General features: G+C 36.8%; 1 protein-coding gene and 1 non-coding gene across 2 annotated transcripts in view; both read right to left on the reverse strand.

The window, feature by feature from the left end:
* ATOSA (atos homolog A) overlaps nt 1–16,412 on the reverse strand; it is a 94,062-nt gene that overhangs the window by 65,405 nt on the left and 12,245 nt on the right. The window lies entirely within an intron of this gene.
* Nucleotides 6,973–7,079, reverse strand: LOC126002317 (U6 spliceosomal RNA). The gene has a single exon (XR_007493061.1). It is a non-coding gene; the product is annotated as a U6 spliceosomal RNA (small nuclear RNA).

Raw genomic sequence — 16,412 nt, forward strand, 5'->3', positions numbered from 1 at the left:
TGTGTGCAAGGCAAAGGCCCTTCATGTTGTGCTCTCCATTGACCTAATTTCATGTAATTTTTACAAAGATTAATATCTTTACATTATGATGCTAAATTCAGACTATTTCATATAGCTCTTTCTCCAAATGATTTGTTTAAATTTTTTTGGCTACCTACAACAGTTCAAACTCTTAAAACTGAATTAATTATATTGCTCTCAATGAGATTATTATAATCAATGATATCCTCTTTATTCTCTCTCCAGTATAACAATTTTTGAAGAGAAACAAAATATTCATTGATTAATGAATTAGTGACTGGCAACCACTTACTCATGTCATAATTTTAAAACTATAAAATAAATATCATTATTCTAGCTTTAACCAATGAAAAAAATTGAAAGTCAGATTTGATCAAGCTTTACATAGAGTAGGAATAAAATCAGAACTTGAGGGCCGGAGAGATAGCATAGACGTAGGACGTTTGCCTTACATGCAGAAGGACGGTGGTTCAAATCCCGGCATCCCATTTGTTCCCTCCAGCCTGCCAGGAGCTTTTTCTGAGCATAGAGCCAGGAGTAACCCCTGAGTGCTGCTGGGTGTGACCCAAAACCAAAAAACAAAAGAAAACAAAAAATCAAAAAGTAAAATCAGAACTTGAATTCAGGTGTATTTCTAGATTTTCTTAAGATAACATAATCTTTGGGATTAAATATAGTAAGAAATCAATTTAATTTCACATAAAGACAGTTGGGGCTAGACTTTTTAAGAGTAAAACAGTGGACAAGAAAGAATCTGCTACTATTACATGAGCAAGATTGAGTAGTGACTTTTGTTTAGGGAAAGGGATTGTTGTTATAGGGCAGTAGGGTCAACTCTAACTGCAGAGTAAAAACATTTTATTATTGGTCAATCTGATACTGTTTACCAATGAACATTATCCGGTACACTGTAGGCAATTGGCTCTACTATATCACATTCTACCCATAGTTCAGAGGGCAGTATTGATTGATAGCATGTTTTACTTAAGTTAAGAGAAAGTAGGTCCTAAATATTCTCTACCAAAATTCATATACCTAAGAGACTGTGACAACTCAGTTACATAATCCTTTATTAGCTGTGACTCATTACTTCTAGAGAAACAGATGTTTAGCGACCCCAACAAATTCAGAATATATAAATTCTTATTTTATTTTTTGTTTGTTTGTTTCAGTTTTGGGCCACATCCAGTGCTTAGGGGTTATTCCTGGCTTTGTGCTCAGAAATTACTCCTGGCAGGCTCAGGGGACCATGTAGGATGTTAGGAATAGAACCCTGGTTGGCTGCATGAAAGGAAAATGCCCTATACACCGTGTTATCACTCTAGACCCATGCAGTTTTCTTTTTCCACTGTGTTACCACTCTAGACCCATCCAGTTTTCTTTTTAATCAATACAAATACCACAGTCAACCAGTACTAAATCTCTCTATTTTCAATAAAATTTCAGTACACACAATTTCCATTTGTCCTTCTAAAAAAAAAACAAAACAAAGCACAACAGTCAACGCACATATTTATATACTCTATACAGAGAACCAAGAATATTTGGAATTACCATGAAATGAAAGGGTAGTAGAAAACAGAAATGCTGCAAGTTTGTGCAAACCATATGACTGTCTTTCTCCAGTGAGAAACCTATACTAGAACCTATTTGGCCCCCTTTCCAGGAACTAAAAATCAAGCAAGAATTCCCCTGAGAATCTAAGCAAACACCACGGCAGCCTCTGTTCTGACTTACCCAGTACCGACTCTGCCTGCAGGTAATGACCACTCTGGGAAATACTGTCTCTATACCTTGCTCCTCTCCCTTCCCAAATAAAACTAGGTAACCTTTCTAGATTGGTCTGATAATTCAGGGAGGAAAAAAAAAGTCAGGGAAGACCATATTTGACTCCAAGTTTTAGAGATGTATCAAGCACAGAGCATGTGCTCAATGAAAATTTGTTTTAAAGAGAAGGAGGAATAGATCCATGTCTCAAGTTTTACTGTATGTAAGAGTATATTCTATAAACAATATTATCTTAAATATATACTGCAATCAACAATTTATTATTTATCACAGAAATTATTGTTAATAATTAAAATTATTTTAAATAAGCATTTTGTCAAAATGTGTACAATTTAGTAAATTTTTCTTGAAATCAAGTATTTATGAAACAAAGTACAAGTCATTTGCTCTAATTTAAAACAAGTGTTCCATAGTAAGACTTTGATTTAGTACAAATGTCTACTTAAATTATAAAATATTAACTATAATACTTGATAAAACATGGCTGAGAGCAAACTGTCTTCCTCAAGCTATATTTAACCTAAATGCAGAGTAAAATAGAAGTCAGTGGAAGACGATACTTGAATGCACACACAGGAAAGCAAAATGGTTGGGTGACCTTAAAATTTTTGTCCAAACAGTAACATATTTAGAGTGAAAGGAGACACTTGTGAAACAGGATTGATCAGACACAGAGACAAAGATATAAAGCAGGGTAACTTAAAAATACAAAACTGACAAGTGGAGATAGCTCAGATGCTCAAAGATGGGCTTCAATCCCTGCTATCACATAGCTGAGTATTTCTGGGTATAAATTTGATGATTCCCAGAGCTAATGGATCCGAGCAACACATGAGGCGGCCAGAACACTGAATTTAAGTCCACACCAGGCTTAAACCTTCAAGAATTCCAGGGAAAACCACTTGCCTGGCAAAAACAACAAAAAAAGAAACCAAACATAAGCTCTAAATTTAATTAAAAATTATTTTTATTTTGGTCTTTGGGACATCCGGCAGTGCTCAGGAATTACTCCTGACTTGTGCTCGGAAATAGCTCCTGACAGATTCAGAGGACCATATGGGATGCCAGAGATTGAACCAGGTTGCCCATGTGCAAGGCAAACACCCTATCCACTGTGCTATTGCTCCGGTCCAATAATTTTAATTTAAAATGTGAATTTGTTCCATTAATCTTATTCATGCAAGTCCAAATATAAAATATACAGTATCTGAAATATTTTAAAACAGTGTATTCATTTTTTCAAATGCCTTTTACAAAAGAAACTACCATATACAATTTACTGTATCATAGGTTGAAGACTAAGAAAAAGTGCTTACCCACAGGGCACTGGAAGTGATTAAACATGAAATATGAACTAAAATATTTTTTTCAAGTATATAATAAAAGCATGGGCACAGTGAATAGTATGGGGGATACTGCAGGGAAAAAATTAGAAGTTACTGCTGCTCTAGGAATACAAATTATAGTAAAGGAGGTAGTCAAAAATGAACAAACTAAAGACACTCAAACTAGGATAGATGCCCTGCTTTCCTTCAGTTCCTAGAGCATGCTAGGCTCTTTCTCAATTCAAGTACTTTCCAATTACTATTTCCTTGGCTCCTTCTTGTCCCCGAGTCACTAAATTTCTCAGGACTTTTTCCCTAATCAACAGACCAAAAGGGGATTTCACTCCTCTCTCAGGGGATCCATTGAGACTCTGTATTATTTCTTTCATGCCATTTAGAATATGTCCTTACCTTACCTACTAAGGAAACATATTGACCTTAGTAGGCAACATTTATTAAATACTTTTTAAGAATCAAAAATATTCTTATATATTTAAGTATATGGATTAATTTTATCATTATAATAGCACTTCTATGTATTTTTACTAGTACTGTTTTGCATATAAAGAAACCAAAGATAGCTCTTTATTTAAAAAAATAACATTATTTTGCTATATCTGATTTTAGTATACTAATTTCCTGGATGAATTATTTTTATTTTAGTTTTTGATGGGAGAAGGTGATTGGAACCACCATAACTGGTGATGCTCAGGGTTTATTCTGGCTCTGCAATCAGGGATCACACCAGGTAAGGGTTGGGATACCATATGGGGTGCTGTGGATTGAAAAAGGATCAGTCGGGGCCAGAGAGATAGCATGGAGGAAAGGCATTTGCCTTTCATGCAGAAGGTCGGTGGTTTGAAACCTGGCGTCCCATATGGTCCCCTGAGCCTGCCAGGAGTGATTTCTGAGCATAGAGCCAGTAGTAACCCCTGAGCACTGCCAGGTGTGACCCAAAAAACAAAAAAAAAAAAAAAAAAAAAAAAAAAAAAAAAAAGAAAAGAAATAGGATTAGTCACATACCCAACCTATAGTACTAAATGACTAATTTTCAATTTGAGCATATTAGATTTTCTTTTAAAACTATGGCTACATATCTTAAGAACAATGTTAAAATAGAGTCATCTAGCCTTAGTTTCTTTCAAATCCCTTGAGGAGGCTGCCTGAAAATAATTTTATCTCTAGTACAAGAATTAGTAACATTTTTGCTGTGGGTTGGTAAAGAAAGTATTCACTGGCTAGCAGAAAATAAAAGTTTTATTTTCCTAGTTAGAGTACTTTTTCTCTGGACTTTATGTTTTCTCAACTATGAAAATGAAAAAGCTCACTCTTTGGATTTTTCCAACTCCAATTTCAAGGAGCAGATGATTTTGAGAGTAATTTCAAAACAACAACAGCAATTTCATGTACTGAACTTGTAGTAATGTAATTTAATCTGTACCACTGTGTAATCTGAGGATTTGTTTTTCTTTGGTAGCCATTCAGAGTCCCTTGGTAGATCTTCGAGCTATGCAACATAAACTGCAAGATAAAAGCATACTGCCAGGGACTGGAGAGATGTGCAGCAGGTACATTTGCCTTATATAAGGCAGACCCAGGTTAGATTCCCATCATTCCAAATGCTTCCAATTCCTCAGCACTACCAGGTGTGGCTCAAAAACCAAAAACAAATAAAAATTGTGCCTGCAGTGTCAATATTCAATTTGCACAATAATTATTAATTTTTGAACACATATACTAAAAAACATATGCATGCTCCTTATCCCAATTTATGAATATTAAGAATTAAATTTAAGGACATGAAAGCCCAGTGAAACAACTAAGAAGTTATAAATGAAAGAATCTTGACATTTACTTATTACACTACACCAAAGCTCTCCTATGGCCAACGATTTTTCCCTTGAAGCTTTGGTATAAAGTATTTATTTTGTTTGGTAGAGGAAAGGAAGTGTTTCCACTCTCTTCATAACCTTAGTTCCATAGGGGTCTTTTACTTTCATAGCTAATGAGAGGTTAGAAGTTTCTACTACCACTAAACGCCTGGGTTGATTAAGTTTCTGTTAACAGTTGCTGGAAATGAAAAGGAAATGCCAATTTTAACCTGTTTTCACGCCTCAATTTATTCTAATACTATGACAAGAGTGTCATAAAACCATGGGTAATTGCCAGTATTGTGTGTCATGTTTATAGTCCAAGAGCTTTCATAAAAGAAAATTCTTAATCCTTCATATATTTATTTATTTTATTTAAACACCATGGTTACAAGGTTGTTCATATAGTTTTTTTTTAACAGATAGTTGTTCATGATTGAGTTACAGTCATATAATGTACAACAACCTTCACCAGTGAATATTTCCTGCCCATGTTCCCAGTTTCCCTTCCATGATCCTTTTTCCTGCCTGCCTCTAGGGCAGATATTTTACTTCTCTCTCTCTCTCTCTCTTTCTCTCTCTCTCTTTCTCTCTCTCTCTTTCCCTCTCTCTCCCCTCTCTCTCATTACCTTCATATATTTTATTAGTAAGGGGCAAAGGAATAATAATAGCAGAGAGTAGAGATTGTTGTAAGATATATTTTTTTTTACCAAGTAATAGGAAAGAGTCAAAAAGTTTCATTTCAAAATCATCAGAGAAGACTTGAAGATCCTTGCAGAGACCCTTGGAGACCCTTACAGACACTGTCATTTGGGAACTTCAGTAGGAAGGAAGGAACAAAGGAAAAAAGAAAAAAAAGAAAGGTCTGGTTTCTGACATACCACAATCAAGTATAAAGAGCAATCAACTAAAGTCTGTAATCCTTAGCAAGCTTCAGTCTAGTAAACAAGTAAAAAGGTACAAGGGGAAACTTACTTAAAAAAATGGGCCCACAGAAATAGTACAAGGGTTAGGCACTTGACTTACATACTGGCAAGCCTAGTTTGATTCCTGGTATCATATAACTGAACATCAACAGGGTTGAGCAGAGCTGAAATGGTGCACAATATCCTGGCATTACTGGGAATGAACCCAGAAAACAGCCAGCAAGAGTCCCCAAGTTTTGCTTGGCATGGCTCCAAATCACCACCTACCAAAAAAGAATGCTAGATATTCTATAATATCTCTGAATATCTCTGTGCTAGTTTATAAGATTAAGTAACAGGGAAAAATATATCAATTTCTTCTGCTAGAAAATTTCCTCTAATATCAAAGTATTCCATAGTGCTCCACTGTGGAACGAAACACAAACTCTAACATTCAAAACACCACAATCCTAAAAATCCACTGCCATTCTCAACAGTCTGCTATCATATAGAAAAAAAAATTTTTTTGGAAAAATTTGTTTTATTTTGTTTTGTGGCCACACTCAATGGTCCTCAGGTGCTATTTCTGTCTGTCTTATCAGGGGACCATATGTAATGCTGGGGATTCAAACAGGAGTCACTGGGATGCAAGGCAAGTGCCTAACCTTCTGCATTATCTCTAGCTGCTCTTAAGCACCTTAATTTTCAGAATTTCCTCACTTCCAATCTTCACCTCTCAATCTTTGTAAATATCCATCTTTCCAAATCATACGCATATAATACGTATATTTTATTTTTATTGAGTTACTGGAAGATACATGTTACAAAGTTGTTTTGACTGAATTTCAATTGTATGATGTTTGAGCACCCATCTCTTTACCAATGTAAACTTACAACCAATGTCCCCAGTTTGTTGGTTTGTTTCTTTTTAATTTTAAGCTACACCCACTCACACTGTACTCCCAGGGCATGACTGGGGTCTGGAAAGACAAGGTGAGATCATTCTCAGAGGTGCTTAGGAGACTATGTAATCCTGGAGATTGAACTGGGTCTCACAAATGAAAACATGCACTGCAGATCTTTAATTCTGTATGCCATCCTTGCGCAGGGGGCCATGCTAATCTTCTCTGTACTGTTCTAATTTTAGTATTAAAAATATGGAATGCTTTACAGATTTGACACTCAGACCTTTAAGCCATCTCCCAGGCCTGAGATTCTGTTTCTGAAAAGATTTGTTTGTACAAAAATGATAATAATGTTGAAGATTTACAGTTGTTTTCTCCCTAATGTTCTCAGTTTTCTGGTTCAGAATGTATTATCTTTTCTGGTACTATCTGCGCTTCAACCCCTGTTCGTTGTAAGTTCAAAGGTCAGAAGCAGGGCTCACCATTCCAAAATGATATACTAGAAGCAGAAGTCTAAGGCCATAGTGACCTCTAAGATGCACTAGCTCTCTGAACTCTTTTCCCAGAACACCCACGCCTGCCTTTCAATGCTCAACATACCACTATCTCTGCCGAAGACAGACTTCAATAAAATTAATCATTCCCCATGAACCCTGATGGAAGATATTGCTTTTAAAAATTATTCAGGGCCGGGGCCAGTGAGGTGACGCTAGAGGTAAGGTGTCTGCCTTGCAAGCACTAGCCAAGGAAGGACCGTGGTTCGATCCCGGCATCCCATATGGTCTCCCCAAGCCAGGGGCAATTTCTGAGCGCTTAACCAGGAGTCACCCCTGAGCATCAAATGGGTGTGGCCCGAAACACCAAAAAAAAAAAAAAATTATTCAGGGCCAAACTGATAGTACATTGGGTAGAGTGCTTGCCTCATATGTGGCTGACCCAGGTTCAATCCTTGGCATCCCATATGGTCTCCTGAGCACCACCAGGAACAGTTCCTGAATGTAGAACTAGGAGTAACCCCTGAGCATCACAGGGTGTGGCCCTCCCCCAACAAATGAAATAAAATTATTTAGCTATCAAATGTTTTGCATTGTTTACTATACAAACATTTTCTCATTTATACATTTAAACAGAGATATACCTTAAACTCTTAGCACAAGAAAGTCTATTAAAATTAATAAAAGGGAAAAGTTTAATTCAGTATCATGTAAACGAAGCCATTACTTTTTTTAGGTTAAATAATATTTGTTGCAAAATAAACTGAAAATAGTTGTACAGTGTTACAGTGTAACAGTTGTTACAGTGACTTATATTATCAATTAAACCATTTAATAAAATCTTTTCTGTGAACTGCAAAATTATTCTGGAGCTCTTATTCACTGCTGGAGCTTAAAGACATAAATAGCTTCAAACACTTCAAAATACAAACTCACTAGATAGGAACTCTAATTTCTATTCCTCCAAAGAAACAGACTTATGTTTTAAATTATTATAACTAAAGCCATATTACTGAACAAAGGTGTCAGAGTTTAACAACACCAAAAGTCAGTTCTACCCTGTTTTGTTAAAGTAGAGAACCAAGAACAGAGCCTTGCAACTGAGCACAACACATAAGATCAAATTCTCACATAACGACACAAGCATTAAACTTTAGAAATTGGGCCCAGAGAAATAGCACAGCGGCGTTTGCCTTGCAAGCAGCCAATCCAGGACCTAAGGTGATTGGTTCGAATCCCAGTGTCCCATATGCTCCCTAGTGCCTGCCAGGAGCTATTTCTGAGCAGACAGCCAGGAGTAACCCCTGAGCACTGCCGGGTGTGGCCCAAAAACCAAAAATCAACCAAACAAAAAAAACCTTTAGAAATTATCCCTAAAAAGTTAAACTGACAGCAGATTCTGTATTCAAATACTATTACTAAATGTTTTTTGTTCTTTTTTGGTTTTTGAGCCACAACCACTGGTGCTTAGGCCTTTAATCCTGACTGCATTCATGGGTCCATATGAAGTATTGGGTTACTGTGTGCCTTCAAGTGTCTTGACCCCTGTCCATCTCTCTAGCCTCCTGTTAGTAAACTACACTGTATAGATATAATTCTTGCTAGAAAGGTTTTTTGAGATATTTATCCTATATATGCCCTCAACTAGACAACTAGGTTCTATGGATTTAGTATTAAGATTTAGTTATAGGATAGTTAATAGCAGTGCTTCTCTAGGTAGACAAAAATATGAAACAGCTTAAATATATCTACACAAAGAGGTTTGAATACTTAAAATTTAAGAATTAAAAATTAAATTGGGGGCCGGAGAGATAGCATGGAGGTAAGGCATTTGCCTTGCATGCAAAAGGACGGTGGTTCAAATCCTGGCATCCCATATGATCCCCTGAGCCTGCCAGGAGTGATTTCTAAGAGTAGAGCCAGGAGTAAGCACTGAGCGCTGCTGGGTGTGACCCCCAAAACAAAACAAAACAAATTTAAATTAAATTGGTTAATATATGTATACAAAAATTAGCTAAACAACCGCCAAAAATACTGTAGTGAAAGAATAGCTGATGAAAATATATTCACTACATTAAATAGTGCCTAGTTTTCAAAATAATATATAGTTAAATTTTAGTTTTGGTTTGGGGGCTACACATGGTGGTGTTCAGCGCTTATTCCTATCAGCGTTCAGGGAACATTTCTTGCAGGTTCACTCACAAAACCTTATCAGGGCTCTGGGGTTCAACCTGGATCAGCAACATGCAAGACAAAAATCTTACCCACTGTACTTCTATCACTCTGGGATCTATTGTTAAATGCACATATATGTATAAAAATTCAAAAACACTAAAGTGTTTACTATTCAATTATAGGGTAAAATAAGTATTACCTCTGAGTTTTCTTAACTTAAAAAAATCAGATGTATTACTGGCATAAATTTTAAGATACAATGCAATTTTCTACTTCAAAAGAATCTGAAGAATGCTATTATTTTAATTTGAGAAAATGAGTATTTATGACACCACAATTCCCTAAACCATATAGATCAGCTATACTAGCAAAGAAAGACAGTTCAATAGGATATAAATTCTCCTACTTATATTTGTACATTCTATACAGGTGGTACAGACGCATCATCTCTTCTGATCTCCAAATAATCTAGTAAAGTAAGGAAAAAATATCCCCATTTAGAAATAATACTTTTTAGAGGAAGAGTGGGCCACATCAGGCAGTGCTCATGGGACACCCCTGGAGGTGCTTGGGAACCATATGCAGAACCAGGAATCAGCCATATGCAAGGTAAGTATCAATCTCTATGCGCCATATTATCACCAAACTTAGCTTTTATAGTGACAAAACTACAAATCCTCTAAAAATGCATAAAGCTTTCTGGTAGTAGCAAAAGTTTTTTCTATTTAATTTTAAAGATATTAAGTGTATTCAAGAATACTCAAGCTTCATATCGTGAGCTGGTGAAGCGTACCACAAAGAGTGGTGAGTGCAGTTAGAGAAATAACTAGACTAACAACTATCATGACAATGTTAATGAGTGAGAGAAGAAAAATGCCTGTCTCAATTATAGGCAGGGGGTGGGGAAGGACGGAGATGGGGGGGCACTGCTGGTGGGAATTAAAAAAAAAAAAAGGAATTCACTCAAATATTAAGCAGCCATTCTAAACCAGGCATATGGAAAAAGGCAGCTAAGAACAATAGCAATGAATCCCTGTTCTCTTGGAACTTACTGGGAGAATAAAAAAAATTAAACAATGTAGAACATCAGGAAAGTAATTTAGTAGAAGTATGAAAAAGAATAATGCAGAGCAAAGAGAATAAAAGCAATACCCTTTTTCAAAGATAGTTCGAGATGACAACCTGGAGGGTGTGATGACTACTCTCAAAGACAAATGAAGTTATGAAGAGCGTTGAGGTTGATTTTTTTTCCAAAGGACAGCAACTGCAAATATTCTAATGCTCCCCCTATACAGTCATTGAAGAACAAAACTAATATAATTGCTTTTTTTTTGGGGGGGGGCTACACTAGGCAGCGCTCAGGGGTTACTCCTGGTTCTGCACTCAAATCACTCCTGTCACACTCAGAGGACCATCTGGGATGCTGGGGATAGAAACTGGGTCCGTCCCATGTCGTCCATGGGCAAGACAAACACCCAACCACTGTGCTATCATTCCGGACCCAGACTAATGTAACTGTATTGCATGAAATCTTAGAAGAAAACTAAGATGTGAGGTCAAAGAAGTTTGAACTTTAAAATGAAATGGAGGGGCCTGAGAAATATCATAGTGGGTATGGCGTTTGCTATGCATGCAGCTGACCTGGGACTGGCCAGGGTTCAATCCCTGGCATCTCATCTGCTCTGCCAAACCTGCTAGGAGCCATTTCTGAGTTCAGAGCCAGGAGTAATTACCTGAGTGCCACCGATTGTGGCACTACCCTCCTCAAAATAATTTAAAATAGAATTCTTCCCAATTCAAACAGGATTCAAAATATAATTTTTTTTTTGTGGTTTTTGGATCACACCCGGCAGTGCTCAGGGGTTTTTTTCTGGCTCTATACTCAGAAATTGCTCCTGGCAGGCACGGGGGACCATATGGGACGCCAGGATTTGAACCGATGACCTTCTGCATGAAAGGTAAACACCTTACCTCCATGCTATCTCTCTGGCCCCAAAATATAATTTTTTTCAATTAAAAAAATCTTCAACATTCATCCTTCTATAATTATCATTATTATTATATTGGTTTCTGAGCCCCACTAGCAGTTATCAGAGGCCATTCTTGGTTCTGTGCTGAGGAACGACCCCTGGCAGTATTTGGGGGACCATGTGCAGTGCTGAGGATCAAACAAGGATCATCCATTTCAGCCCCATGCAAAGCAAGTACCTTATCTTCTAAACTCCTCATTTTTATTTTAAATCTATTATGTCCAAGCAATATTTGGTGGTAAGGGGAGCACATAAGGTGATGCTTAGAGTATACTCTTGGTTCTTTCCAGGGCTCTATACGTAATGCTAAGGATAGTCCCAGTGGGCCACATGCAAGGCAAGTGCATAAATTGTGCTAGCTCTCCTGTCCCTGTCGTAGTAAAACAATATTTTAAGCTAAAAATACAAGAAAAAAATCTGTTTAATTAAAAAAATTGGGGATCAGAGAGATAGCATAGCGGTAGGGTGTTTGCCTTGCATGCGGCCGACCCAGGAGGCATCTCATATGGTCTCTTGAGCCTGCCAGGAGTGAGTGTAAGCCAGGAGTAGCCCCTGAGCACTGCTGGGTGTGGCCCAAAAACCAATCAATAAAGCTTTTAATAAAAATAAAAAAATACTTTTTGAGTCACTGTAAGACAGAGTTAAAAAGTTATTGGTGGTTGAATTTCAATGTCCCAACACCTGTCCATTCACAAGTGTTCATTTCCTGCCACCAATTTGCTCAGTTTCCTTATGTCCCTTCCACACCCCCTGTGTCCGCTTCCCTCTATGCAGGCTGTTTGTGTGTTTTGTTTGTATGGTGTTTGTATGTTTGTATGGTCTGAGTGTTAAGAGTTTCTATAGAGCAGTTGTAAAGGAGAATAATCTTATTTTAGAATACTAACACATACCTCTGTGTTAAAATTGAGTCCTAAAATTACATATTCCTGGGGCTAGAGCGACAGTTCAGCAAGTAGGGTGTTTGCCTTGCATACAGTCAACCCAAGTTTGATTCCCAGCATTTATGTGGACCCCAAGCCCTGCAGGAGTGATTCCTGAGTGCAGAGCCAGAAATAAACTTTGAGCATTACTAGGTGTAGCCCAAGAAACAAAAAAAATTTTTAATTTACATATTCTTTATTACAAATGTAAATAGAAATGATCCATAATAATATAAATTATAACTTTATAAATGAAATTATTATTCATGATTTTAAAATATAAATGTAATTTCCATACATTAGGATATGAACAGCTTGAATTCAAATATTGGTGACAAGCTTTAATTCCTTTAAAAAATATAGCAAGAGGAGCTGGTGAGGTGGCGCTAGAGGTAAGGTGTCTGCCTTGCAAGTGCTAGCCAAGGAAGGACCGCGGTTCGATCCCCCGGTGTCCCATATGGTCCCCCCAAGCCAGGGGCAATTTCTGAGTGCTTAGCCAGGAGTAACCCCTGAGCATCAAATGGGTGTGGCCGTAAAACAAACAAACAAACAAAATATAGCAAGTGAGAAAATAAAAACTTGGAAACTTCTGGGGCCGGAGAGATAGCACAAAGGTAGGGCATTTGCCTTGCACGTAGCCCCAAACCAGGATGGATGGTAATTTGAATCCCGGCATCTCATATGGTCCCCCGTGACTGCCAGGAGCTCTTTCTGAGCACAGAGCCAGAAATAACACCTGAGCGCCACTTGGGTGTGACCCAAAAACCAAAAAATAAATAAATAAATTGGAAACTTCATATTAATTTTAAAAGTTACTCTTCAACTGTAAATTGGTTGTGTTCCCAAAGAGAAGAATTTTAAAATTCAATCAATCAGATTAGGAATAGAAGTATTTATAAATAATAAGTTATATGACTGAATTATCAGGCTAGCCTACAAAAGGTTTCTTAACATACAATGGTATTTGCTTGTAGGACCATAATCAGGCCTAAATTCTGATTCCAGAAGTAGAAGACCCAAGATCCAACTCTAGGCAGTGTTCTGAAATCCAGAAAAAGACATTTGGGACACCGTTTTACCAGCAACCTCTAAATCTTTCCCATGCTTCTCTCAATACTCATTATGACATATTATCACCAGAAATAGTTGATATGCTCCAGTGACCTACTTTCTGTCTTCCATTCTGTGTATATTACAGATGTGAGTTCAATGCTGGGTTTGAGTTCATTTGGTAGACTACAAGGTCATGTAACACAGCAGGAATCCGTTGATCACTTAGACCTGTTATGACAAGCCTTTACAAGAGGGAAAAAACCCTCAAGGATAGGGAGATAGTTCAGGGAGCAGTGGCCAGTCTGGTTCAAACCCTACACCACCGGTAGCATTAACAAGCACTGCTGGGAGTGGCCCCAAACCTCCCAAAATAAATATTTTAAAAAAGAACTCAGTTCCTCAATATAGTTTATTTAAGTCACATATTCTTCTAAAACATTTATTGTTGCCTACGAGGTGCCAAGTATATGCGAGGTGTTGAGTCACATGTTCTTAGCTCATCTTTCTCACAAAAGGCTAATGATCTTAGAACAAAAATAATTGACATTCAGATAGGCTATGAGATTCTCTCAGAGTTATCTAGAAAGTGCTGAAGTAAAAAATTTCTGGGGCCGGAGAGATAACATGGAGGTAGGGTGTTTGCCTATCATACAGAAGTGGTTCGAATCCCGGCATCCCATGCCCAAGCCTACCAGGAGCAATTTCTGAGTGTAGAGCCAGGAGTAACCCCTGAGTGTTGCTGGGTGTGACTTAATCCCCCCTCCCCACCCAAAATTCTATCAGTTTTACCTGAAGACTTTCCTATATCAAAACAGGCTGCTAAAAAGACCCAGGAGTTCATTTTATAAAAAAATAAATAAACAAAAACAACCACAATGCCTCCATTCCTAAAAATTGTACAATTAAATATAAATTTATTTAAAAAGAGTGATCCATGCAATTTCAGGATAAGGGAAATAGTAAATAAATATATATTTAATTAGGTACTTTCTTATTATTTTCAGATACTGGGATCCAACTAAAATGCAGTTGGCTGTCCTCAAGAGCACTTTGCCATTGGTCATACAAATGGCCCACAACTAGTCTATACACCTATATATATGAATGTATGTATATAAATTTAATAATTCACAAAGCTCCTTGCTGCTTTGCTTTACCTGAAGTGCATAAGAAATACTTTTGAGCCTGATACATTTTACAAAATAGAAAAATGGTTTGGGATGACTCATATCAAAGGTTCTGGGTTTGAGTCTTTAACATTAACCTATTTTATCTTTAAGTGCTTACTCTCCAATAATTTTATTTCATAATTTTATTTTGTACTTTGGGCCATACATGTTTTTCCAATCATTTTATTTTTTTTTATTTCATCCCTCCCAATAATTTTAACCTCCCTTTCTGCCTGTCTCAGAAGTATCAACAGGAACAAATTCATCATGATGGATAGAGGGCAGATATGTTCCAAGAAATGTCTATGTGGATTATTTGTTAATTAGATACATTTAACAAAACTCAGTAATAAAATCCAATAACCCCATCCAAATGCGGGAGAGGGGATAAACAGATACATTCCCAACAAAGACATACAGAAGGCAGAGAGAAAGACACAAGGAAAAATGCTCAGTATCACTCAAGACTAGAAAATTTCTGACTGTGTTGGTGGAATTGTGGTGAGAAAGGAACCCTTCATCCACTGTTGGTGGAAATGTTCAACCTCTATGGAAAACAATATGGATATCTATCAAAAAGAAATAGAACACCAACCCAGAATACTTCATAGCATCTATCCCCAAAATACAAAAACGTTATTTCAAAAGGATATATGCACAGGTAGTACAATGATATGTAAACAACTCAATTACCCACACAGAGATGGATAGATTAAGAAGTTCTGGTATACATACATATATACACACTAGAATGTCATGCAGATGTAGCTCTAAGAGAAAAACCAAACCAGGCCAATTTCAGCAAGATGAAACTAGAAGATAGCATGCTAAGAGAAGTCATTTTAAAGTAAAAGAATACAGAATGATCTCTCTTGTATGTGTGGGATTTAAAGATACACAGCAATGATGTAACAAAGGGTCAAAGGCAACAAAACAGGAAAAATTATCCATACAATTGAGTTGGGTGGGGCTGAAATAAAGGTGCATTGGGATCCTTTGGGAAGGGAGGTGAGTACACTACACACTGGTGATTGCTGTGAAGTTGGAATTATATATAATAATAATAATAATAATAATAATAATAAAATAATATATATATAGTTTGTTAGTACAACCACCAATGGTTTTTTACTTGATTCTACACCAATTGGCTCTGTAATCACTGAGGCATACCAATTATTATCTCTTCAACAAATAAATATTCAACCTTTTCTATGCCTCTACAAATGAACCTGTCATGTCTGCTAGGTACTGAGAGTAAAGTCATAAAAGATACTAATTTACTAGCCTCATAACATTTAAAATCTTGATTTGGAAACAGTAAAGAAAAAGTTATAGAAAGAGGTGACTAATATAAAAGAAAGTAATTGCAAAGGCATAAACAAAATACATGCAATTTAATACCATATTTTCTGGCGTATAAGACGACCCTTCAACCCATAAAAAACTTCCTAAAAGTCGGGAGTCATATTATATGCTGGTATACAGCATGCTGAAACTTGTTCCAGCTTCAGGGATGAGTGATCTGCACCTCTCTTACTTTTAAGAAGTAACTTACTTTTAAGACTTTTAGGAAGTTTTTCATGGATTGAAGGGTCGTCTTATATGCTGGCAAATACGGTCATGCTAATTGCTAGTATTGAGCAGTTTGAATAAGATAGTCATAGAAAGCCTCTCTCAAAGTGACATTTAAGCCAAAATCAGAATGACAAGGAGCTACCTATATGTCTACTGGATAGAAAAGATTTAAGAGAGA

This window comes from Suncus etruscus, chromosome 2, assembly GCF_024139225.1.
Source record: "Suncus etruscus isolate mSunEtr1 chromosome 2, mSunEtr1.pri.cur, whole genome shotgun sequence".
NCBI classification, from domain to species: domain Eukaryota; kingdom Metazoa; phylum Chordata; class Mammalia; order Eulipotyphla; family Soricidae; genus Suncus; species Suncus etruscus.